At 17.4% G+C, this 11,953-nt stretch overlaps 1 non-coding gene across 1 annotated transcript; it reads right to left on the minus strand.

Annotated features, from left to right (window-relative positions):
• Positions 1 to 6,581: 6,581 nt before the first annotated feature.
• TRNAR-ACG (transfer RNA arginine (anticodon ACG)) lies at positions 6,582 to 6,653 on the minus strand. Its single transcript has one exon. It is a non-coding gene; the product is annotated as a tRNA-Arg (tRNA).
• Positions 6,654 to 11,953: the final 5,300 nt, after the last annotated feature.

Raw genomic sequence — 11,953 nt, forward strand, 5'->3', positions numbered from 1 at the left:
TATAAAATTATTATTTATCAAAAATAACAACAGATTATGATTTATAATATTAATAATATTAACATTTAGTATTAAATCATTATAATATTCTGTTATTTGAATATTATATATATAAGTTTTATTATATAAATACCTAAACTATCTCCTATTTTATAATAATTATTAATTTAAAAGTATATTTATTATCTTATTAATATTATTAAAACTTATATATGATATTAATGTATTAATTTAATATGATATTATAATATTAGTTACAATATTTAAAGTATAAATTTTTAAATCCACCTTAATAATAGAATATTTGAATTAAAATTTATAAATTACACATCTTTCAAAAATAAAAATATACTCTAATACCATAACTATTATTTTAACTATAATACTTCTTCTAAAAAATATATATAATATAAAAATATCTATAAAAATGATAAAATTATTCTAAATTTGTAAGTATTTTTGCAATTTTATCTGTTTAAAAAATTAAAATATTTTAAATTACATTCGTATTCACATCAATTAAATAAATTTGTAATAAGATTAACTTCTCCAAATTTTAAAGGGTAAAATATTATACTTTATTTAATTTCAAAAGTTTAAATTTAGTTTTAAGAACATTTTAATTTCTATTATACTGTTATTAGTATCATTTATTTTTAATTACTACACAAAATATCTTCTTAAACATTAATTACGGATATTTTAACAAATACATTCTAAATAATTTGTCTAATAGTAATAAATGAGTATAAACTGTTTTAAATTATTAAAATAAATAGAATGATAAATAAAAAAATTATTAAAAATTTTTAGACAAGAAAAATCAAACTTAAAAATATTTTAAAAAAGTTAAAATTAAATTCTACTAAATACATCTAAAAATATAATATTTATAATAATTGAGTTCTATAAAAGGGGTTAAATAAACTTAAAATTGTTTAAAATAAAAATTTTTATAAAAAAATTATGAATTGGAAAGATATTTTAACATGCTCATTTTCTATTGCTATTGCATGTATAATTATAATAATATCATGGGGTGCAGTTATTTATTCAATAAGTTTACGTAGACAAAATTTGAGAGAGCTAGAAAATGGGAGACTACGAACTTCAATACTTACAAATCAAAATAATAGTAATAATAATAGTAATTGTCCAATATCATATATTGAGAGGAGTAATCATTTAAAAGAAGGTAATAACAATAGTAATAGAACTGATACTCCGATAAAGAATGTTCAGAAATACGTTGATTTTGTAACTCCAGAAGTTAATGATACAGATAATAATAATACTTTTATTAAAATAAGAGATGGATCAATTTCATTAGAAGAAGAGGATAATAGTAAAAATATGTTACTTCCTCTTTATATTAAGGAATTTAGTAGTTATATTGCTAATAATAAAGATAATGAAAATATTTTAGATAAAAATAAAACTTTAAAACCTAAATTAACTGAGGAAGAAGAAAAAAATATTAAAATTTTAAATATAAATGATAATCTTAAAATTGATTCTAGTATTAAAATTTTATTGTATTTTTGTGGTAATTCAAAAGAGTCTGAAAATTTTTTATTAGATTCATTTTATTCAGCGAGTGAAATAAATTTTAAATCCTTAATTGATTATTATAATGAAATGTTATTAAATCCTTGGAATGATGTTTCATTGAAAAATTTATGATGGTTATAAAGAGTTTTTGAAAAAATTTATAGCATTAAGAGATAAAACTATGAAATTTTATTATAATTTTTATGAGAATATGAATGATAATATTGAAGATTTAGGTCTTCTATTTTTTTTTTGTGATTTATATAATATTGATTATATTCTTAATAAATTAAATGATAATAATTTACCAGTTGTTAAAAAAAATGGTGAAACAATTGATAGAATTGGAAAAATATTTTCAGCATTTCATATTACTAATAATGATAAATATAGTCTAAAAGAATCATTAGAAATGAATAAATTTAAATATAAGTCAAATGATTATTTTGAAATTAACAACGCCCCAAAGTTTTTATTCTTTCGTATAAATTTATTTTTTGTACATTGGATTAAATTTGAACAACAAATTAAACATTATTTATTAAATACTTATCAGCTAAAATTTATTTTATTAAGAAAAGAAACTGAAAGGTTTACATGTATCTTTGAGAATGATAATTGGAATGTATATAACATGTCAAATGTTAAGATAAAAAGTGGTAAAAATTTTAATGATTTGGTATCTAATGTTTCAAGAGCATTTGTGGTTTATCAAAAATTAGATAATAATTCTGGGTATTTTCTTAAATAAAAATTAAGTAATTTTAATTTTTTAAAAACTTTATATTTATTTTTTCAAATTTAAAATATTAATTTAATTAAAATCATCTTTTTATAGATTAAAGATAATAATTATTATTAAACCATTTGTAGATCTTCTAAAATTAATATTAAAAAAATATAAAAAATTTTTTAATTCATTCAAATTTAATCCCAACTTTCATAAAATAAATTACCACTCTCTACAACTTTACCTAAAATTTTACTATCTTTAATAATTTTATACATTTTTTCATAAGAATTGGATTACCACAAAGTTTTATAAATGATGTTGAACTTAAGAATGATTTTAGATTTGTATTGTTAATGTTTAAATTATTATAAATTTCAAAATTTTTGTTAAATTCAGAGCTAAAAAATGTTTTATATTCATTAGAGGTGTTTAATTTTTTAATACTTAAATTTTTAATATCTAAATTTTTAATATCTAAATTATAAATAATCATATTAAAAAATTCATCTAAATGTAAATTATAAACAACACCATCCAAATTAACATTATCATCAATACTGTTATGTATACAAAAGGTATTTAAACATAAAAAACATTTTTTATTATAATTATAATTATTATATCTATTAATAGAATTATTATTCTCAATATTTTTACAATTATTATAATTATTAGTATTACCACAGCTCTTTATAAACAAACACCTCCTAAATAATTCTTCTCTTAATTTTTTGTTAAAACTATTAATTTCTTTTTTATTAAACTCTGAATTTGAATTTGATGTAGTTGTTGATATTTTTATTAGTTTTTCTAGAATGTTATCTTCTGTGGATCTGTAGGAGTAAATAAATAAAATTTTTATATCTTTTAAATTAGTATTTTTATTAGTATTTAAATTATTAATATCTTTAGTTATATTAGTATTTAAATCTTTAATATTAGTATTTAAATTATATTTATTTAAATTATTAGTTTGTATTATTAATTTAATCTTTTCAAAAAAATACCAAAATAATCCTGCAACACCTGTTCCAGATCCTATTAATAGTTCATTAATATTAAAATTATTAATTGTATTATTGTAATTGAATAATGATTTTCTTACAAATAATTCAGGAATATAAACTTTATTACTAATACTATTATTAATATTATTACTACTAATACTATTATTACTAATATTATTAATACTATTAGTTGGTATATAATTATAATATGTATCAATATTATTTAAAGTATTTAAAATGTTTGATGAAAACTTTCCGTAATAATTTTTAGTAAATTTTTTATTAACTAAATTTCTACCTTTTTCAATTCCTACTAATAAATTTAATTCTAAAATATTAAAATTATTATTAATACTTTTAATATCTAACTTACTATTATTATTAATACTTTTAATATCTAAATTACTATTATTAATACTATTTAAATTATTTTCTAAAAATTTTTTACCAACAACTGAAAAGCTCCTCCCACTACCTTCATCTAAATACTCAATAATATCTCTGAACCCTAAACTAATACCAAACTCATATCTTAACATTTTTAGAAGACATATAGGTGTGTATATTATAGTAGGAGAGAGAATTATAGAGTATATTTTAGGAGTTGAAAGTGTTGATAGAGTGTTAATGAGATCGGTGAGATTAATTTTTTATTTTCTATTTTTTTATTACTTTTTATATTATTAATATTACTTTCTATATTATTATAATTGTTTAAATTATTAATATTTTTAGTATTTAAATTTTTATCTTTAAAATTTTTAGCTATTAAAATTGATAAAATTTTATTAATTAATTTTTAGAAATTACACCTGTTAAACAGATTTTATATTTTAAATAATATAATAAATTATAAGTTTTATACAATTCACTATTTAAATTTATATTTAAATTATTACTATTTATATTACTAGTATTACTAATATTACTATTTAAATTTATATTTATATTTAAATTATTACTATTTATATTACTAGTATTACTAATATTACTATTATTATTAATATTACTATTTAAATTATTAGTATTACTAGTATTACTATTTATATTACTAATATTACTAATATTGTTATAAATTATTAAATTATATTTATTTAATTCTTCTTGTAATTTATAATTAACATATAAATCAATATCATTAGTAATATTATTATAATTAGTTATAGTTTTACTTAGATTATCAAAATCATAAAAACATTTAAGAAATTCTCTAATATCATCTAAATTATTTTGTGGATAAATTAAAATAGAATCACCAATATTTATATTACTATTTATATTATTACTTATATTACTAATATTATTATTTATATTAGTATTACTCGTATTAGTATTACTAGTATTAGTATTACTCGTATTAATATTATCTAAGTTAATAATATTTTTATTTCTTAATTTAAATTTACTATCAAAATTAACACACTCAAAATTTGTTTTATAACTAAAATTATTAATAATATTATAATTTTCAATATGTGAATAATTATTCTCTAATGTTAAATTATTAATTATATTACTATCACCAATATAAAGTTTTAAATAATAAATATTTTTATAAGTACAAAAAATATTATCAGCAAAAATTTTATAACACATTTTAGAGTTCATTGTTTTATCTAAATCATTTTTATTACTAATATTATTTTTTATATTTATATTATCATTACTTTTATTTATATTAATATCTGTAATATTGTTAATATCTATAATATCTGTGGTATTGTTAATATCTATAATATTTATAGTATTGTTAATATCTGTAGATTTTTTATATATTAAAGGTTTTTTCTTAGATTCTATAGACTTTGGTAGTTTTATTTCTTTAATTTCTACTATTTTAGTTTTATCTGTTGTTGTGTTATTTTCTTTAATATTTTTTAAAAAATCAATAAAAGACATTTTTTTAAATAAAAATTTTTAAATAATAATTTTAAAAATATTAATTTATATATTTTATAATATTTCTATTTATTATTACTAATTCTTTATACTTTATAATTTTTATTTTTTATAAATTTTTATATTTAAATTTTTTTATATTTTATTTTATTTTTTATAATTAAAATTTTTTATATTTTTTTTTGTTATTTTATTTTAAATAAAAATTTTTTATAATAAATTTAACATGTCTGAATTAACACCAAATACTAATACTAATTTAAATAGTAATACTAATTTAAATTCAAATATTACTAATTTAAAAAATAGTAATACTACAAATACTAAAAACAATATGAATAGTACAAACAGTACAAATACGAGTGATTTATCGGAAATACCAAAAAGACCACCAACTGCGTATTTTATATTTTCAAAAGAGTACAGATCCAAAGTATCTAATAACAATAATAACGATACAACTAATACTCCTACAACTACTACTCCTACTAATGATAGTAATAATAACAACAACAATGAAGGAGAGAGAGATGGGGAAGATAAAAATGTTAAAGTATCTCCAAAACATTTAACATCTCTCTGGCAATCTCTACCAACTTCTGAAAAAGAAGCATACGAATCAAAAGCAAAACAGCTAAAACAGGAATACGACGCACAAATGGAATCTCTAAGAAACACAGAATCTGGTAAATTATTATTAGACCAAAGAAAAGTTGATAAAAAGGTAAAAAGAGAAGCTAAAAAAAATAAAAAATTAATTAAAATTCAAAATAAAAATTCAACTGGTAAAAATTCTGATGACGGAAATTTGAAGAAGAAAAAAGTTAAAAAGGTAAAAAAAGTCAGAACCAAAGTAACGCCGTACTTAGTTTTCATTAAAGACTGTTTTAGCAATTTGGAGATGTGGGAATCGAGAGGGTTGGAGTTGAAGGGTACTGATATGAAGCAAAAGACGTCTATGTTTGCAAAAGAATGGCGAAAAGTGACCGATGAGGAGAGGGCAAAGTATGAAGAGAGGGCAAGAATAGCTACAAAAGAGAAGGAGGAAGAATTGAAAAAGAGGTTAACAAGTGGTAATACTGATGCTGCTGGTACTAATGTTTCTATTAATATTGTTAAGAGTAATAATGATGATAGTAATACTAATATTAATAATAATACTACTACCAATGATGATGATAGTAATAGTGACAATAATAACAGTAATACTAATAATGATGATAGTGATAATAATAGTAATAACTAATAACGTACGATATTTTTCTACTTAATAATAAGAAAATTATTTTATAATAAAAATTATTAATAAATTTCTTATTTAAAGATTTTTTTTTATAATAAATTTTATAATATTTCTAATTTAAATAAAAAAAAATATTAGGAAAAAATAATGAACTTACCGGGATTCGAACCCAGAGCCTTCGGTTCCGTAGACCGACACTCAGCCATTGAGTTATAAGTCCTAAATATCAGTATTTTTGCTAACTATTTATTATTACTAATTATTTATTATATTTTAATTTGTATTAAATATATTTAAACATTATAAATTTGTTAAACATTATAAATTTTTATATAATAAACGTTCATTTTCAATCTATATATATTTTTATATTAAATAAATTATTTTTATAATTATAATTTATATTTTATTATCATTTGTGTTAGTTTAATTATATATAGTTATATATATATATTCATAGTTATAGATTCTTTAATAAATATTTTATTAAGATTTTAAATGAATTTTATTAAGATTTTAGAAAATTACATTCGTTTAGTTCAATCAATATCTAACAAATTCTAAGAAAATTTAGTTATGAGTTATTTATTTCCTCAGATATTAGTTCTATAATATTTATCTCATCTAAACTTTTATGATAGAAAGTTTTATAATAAATCTTAATAAGAAATTTTTAATAATTATCTTACTTTTGTACTATCAATTGGAAATATTAGAATATATTCTATCTGATTAATTAAATTATTTATTATTTTTAATATGATTTTATTTTTAAATAAAATATTTTTATTTTTTTTTTAATTTAAAAATAAATTTTTTATCAAATGAATTAAAAAAATAAATTTTAAAAAAGATAAAAAATTTTAATAATTATAATTCTTCTACTTGTTGTTTTAGTTTTAGTTTTCTTTTTAATAAATTATTAAATAATTTTTGTTCTTCTTTTATTTCTTCGATATTGTCCTTACAATTTTCTAAATCAGACTCTAACTTATTTTTATAATTATTGAGTTGATCATCTTTCGATTTTAAATTTTCTAGTTTTAATTTATTATTTTGAAGTTCTGATTCCAAATTTTCACGTTCTGATTCATTACTTTCAAGTTTTGATTTATTACTTTCAAGTTCTGATTTAAGATATTCTTCAGTATAATCTAAAATCATTTTATATGTATTTCTCTCTTCTTCACATTTTTTAAGATTATTTTCAAATTCTATAATTAAATTCATATCCACCAGCGTTCCTAAATTATAAATTGAAGACCATAAATTTAATTTTTGAATTTATAAATTTTATTTCTCTTTGTATCAATTTCTCTTTCTAATTGATTGATTGAATTATTTAATTCACAGAAATCTTGAGGAAAACCTGTCAATAAAACAAATTTTAACAAGAAGAAATTGATCAAAAGTTTTAACATAAAATTTTTTAAAAATTTTTATTTAAATAAAAAATTTAAAAATATTTTTTTTGTTGTGTTGTTGGAATATTATTATTTCTTATTAACTTAATTAATAAATTTTATGGTATAAATAATGTTTTTGGTATTTTGAATATGACGTAATTAAAATCTCCTATTTGTTAACGTTTTACTGATAATTTATAGAAAACAATTAACTAAAAACTAATCCTGGATAAATTAAAACTATTTTTAGAAAATATTTATCTAAAATAATATTATTCATAAAATTTAGAGATTAAAAATTATATTTTTAAATAATAATCAATTTAATTATTAATATATCTAACAACACCATTCCTATATAATTTAGTTCATAGAATCTGTTTTATATTTCTAAATATTACTATTTATTCTAACTAATGATATTTTCTAGAAATAATAAAATTATTAATAAATTTAATTTATTAATCAAAAATTTTAGAATTACTTAAAATTTGAATCTGTTACATTCTAATTTATGGACTAACTCTTTATCATTGATTTATAATTATAAAAATTATTTGTTTAACATTTTTTAATATTAAAAATACTAACTAAATACAAAAATATTCAAAATTATTAAAAAAATTTAATCAACTAAAAGATAATATTTGTCTTCTTATATCATCTAAAAATTTAAGTTTAATTTTATAATAATCTCTTCGACTTTTAATATCATAGATTGCATCGTACATTTTTTCTAATGTTTTTTCATCTTTGTTTATTATTTTATTTATTTTTTCATATTCTCTTTCTAACCGATTTATATCCTTAGAAAAATTTAGATATCGTTCAATCTTTTTTTTGTTGTCTTCCTTAGATGCTATTGATTTTTCTATTTCTCCAATTTCATCACTAAATCCTCCTTTTTTAAGTTCAAACAACTTCTCGTTTTGTAGATTTATTTCCATTTCTAAAAATTCAATCCTAGAATTTGCTTCATTGATATTTTTAGGATTAGAAACACTCTGATTATTATCATTAAAATAGGTAGCAAAAACTAACCGTAATAAAAATAATTGAATCAAAAGTTTTAACATAAAAAATTTATGAAAATTTTATTTAAATATAGAATTTTTTAATTATTTAATTATTTTTTTAATTACGTCATCTTAAATATTCTATTAACTCACAAATTGAATAGATTATTACATTCTAAATTGTTATTAATTTTTATATAATGTAATTTATATTTCCAATTTTGTTATTTTTTATATGATGCAATTAAAAAAATTATTTAATTAAAATTTAATATAATTTTTAGAAAATTTAAAAAACAATTATCTAAGATACTTTTGAAAAATTAAATAATAAAACTAACTGGGATAAATTGTAATACTTATTTAAATGTAATTATTTGAGTGTTATTGTTTTACTAAAATTATAAAATAGCTATAATATCTCTTCTAACTTATTTTTTTACTAATTTTAATCTATAAGACTCTTTTAGCACGTATATTCCTGAAATGTTAGTTGTTTAGTTAGTTAGAAATAAAAGTTTTTTATAAAAAATTTGGGATTCTTTAAATCAGTTTTATTTTCTTGTTTTTAATATTAGGTTTACTATTTTTTTTATCTCCATCATTTATTATGTTTTTAAATCTAAAAAATTAGTTTAATTATTATTCTGTTCAACTTTTTTCCTTGTTCCGTAAAATAAATATAAATCACAAATTAAAATGTATTATAACATAAAAAATTAAAGTTAATTTATAAACTTAAAATCTTTTTAAATATAATATAAGGTTTATAGGTCTATCTCAAAAGTGTTCAATAATTTTCAAAAAAAAAACTAAAAATCATTTTATATTTTATAATTTTTGTGAATACACTGTATAATAAACAGACAATTATTAAAAAGTCTTTATTTATATTAATTTTCTACCCTTTATTTTTTTTTCTGAAAATATTTCTCAATGTCTTCTTGGGAAAAAATACATTATTCTGAATGAATATGGTAGAAACTGTTCATTATTAAATTCCTTAGTTTCTTTTTTTTTTTAGTTTTATTTGTCGTATAATATATTCCTGAAGACTAAAACAATTTATAATATGATTTATAAAAAGAGAATAAACACATGTAAAAACAATATTTGGTTCTAAATTTTCACTTACTTGATTATTATTTTTATAATGGTTGATTTTTACATTATCAGGAATAAACACTGGCTTTTCAATAATTATGTTATTTAAGATTATTTTTAACTAATAAAGCACATTTTAAAAATTTCTCTCTTTAAAACCTTTTTTAGGAGCTCTATAAATATAAATAATTCCATATTTGTTCATCGTATAAAATATAGAGATATTTATATTTCTATCTATAGATATTTGAACAGATTCAAATGTCAACTGTATAATATTCTTTTTATATAGTCTAGAGATTATACGAAACCTCAACTTTATCACAGAATAAAAAGTATTTATCTTAGCAAGCGCTAGTTCTAGGTTACAAAAATTTAACATAGTTTTTCGAGTATTTCTTATCAGGAAATTAATTATTTATTTAAATATATATAGATTAAAGTATTCAGAAACTTCAATTCCAATCACATTATTAATCTTATTTGGATGTAGATTAAAAGTTAATTTACAGTATTTATAAACGATTCAATAACTATTTATTTATGGTATTTTGTAAATGCGAAGTGATTGTCACTAACTTCCTTGTCTGATATAATAATATTTCAGAATATTCTTAGATATTTAATAGATAGTATTATACTTTAGAAATACTATTTAATATTATATAAATTGTATGATGGTTCGGGTTGAGATTTTTGTTATAGAACATCAAAATTCATCACTGTTAGCTCTATTCTGATAAACTTTTGATACATCAAAAATTTTCATGTTACTTTTAGACATATGTATTTTAGAAACAAAAATATTTTTTATTTTTTTTCTTTGAGATCGATTATGATGTTTTTTAGATAAATCTATAAACCTTATATTAAAAATTTAAAGAAATAAAAAAACTTAAAAATTAATTAATAGAAATTCACATTTAATAATCGTTATATTATTTTAAAAATTTTGCTAATTAATTGTTTTATGATTTTATTTATTTAAAACACATTATAATATTCATATATATAGTTATATAAAAAAATATTAGATAATTACGATAAATATAATGTTATAAATACAAAATAAGAAGTATAATCATATAAAATAAGTATATTTTTATTAGAAGAGGTTTATTATAAGATTTTAATATTGATAGAAGGGAATGAAAACCACGTATTTTAGTTTTGATTTGTTTTTTAAATATCTTAAAAGAGTTAAACATAAGAATATAATTTTTAGAAATATAAGTATTAAATTTGCAAGTTAGTTAATATTTATAAGGAGTTAATATAATTAACTGAAATACAAAATAAAAAGCTGATTAAATTTTTTCAGATTTTTAACAGTCTCACAATAATTTAATAGTGCGTCTTTAACAATTATATCAATTAATTTAAAATTCTTTTAAATGAAGCAGAAAATCAAAATTCAGATTAATCTTTTATTTCAATTTTTTTAATAGAAAGTTTAATTAAATATTTATTATAATATATTATTGAATTTTTATTTATTTTAGATTAGATTATTCTGTAATATAGAAATGATTAAGGATTCTATTATTATAATTCTTAAACAGATATTATGTCAAATTTTTTTGAAAGAATAATTCCCAAAAAATCTCAAATATTCTTATAAAAATAATTGATAAATGATAGTTCTAGCTATAATTAATGAGTTATATTGCTTAAATGTTTAGTTATTATTAAGATAATTAAAATATAAAAGAATCCTACGATCTTGACTATTTTTATTATATAAACTAGATTTATAAAATAATAAGAGATAAATATTAAAATATAAATCGAAATGAAAGTTATACATAAATAACTGAGAAAATTATCAACATGCGATTTTCTCAAGACAAACAGAACAAAACATAGTCCTGTATCTCATTTAAAATAATAAAACATTTTATTATCTGTTAAATTAACTTAATATGTATTAAGAATTAAAATGGCTGATATAACATATTTATACAATAATTAATAGTTTTTGCAAATTTGTAAAA

Source organism: Lepeophtheirus salmonis, unplaced genomic scaffold (genome assembly GCF_016086655.4).
Source record: "Lepeophtheirus salmonis unplaced genomic scaffold, UVic_Lsal_1.4 unplaced_contig_1306_pilon, whole genome shotgun sequence".
Taxonomy (NCBI): Eukaryota; Metazoa; Arthropoda; class Copepoda; order Siphonostomatoida; family Caligidae; genus Lepeophtheirus; species Lepeophtheirus salmonis.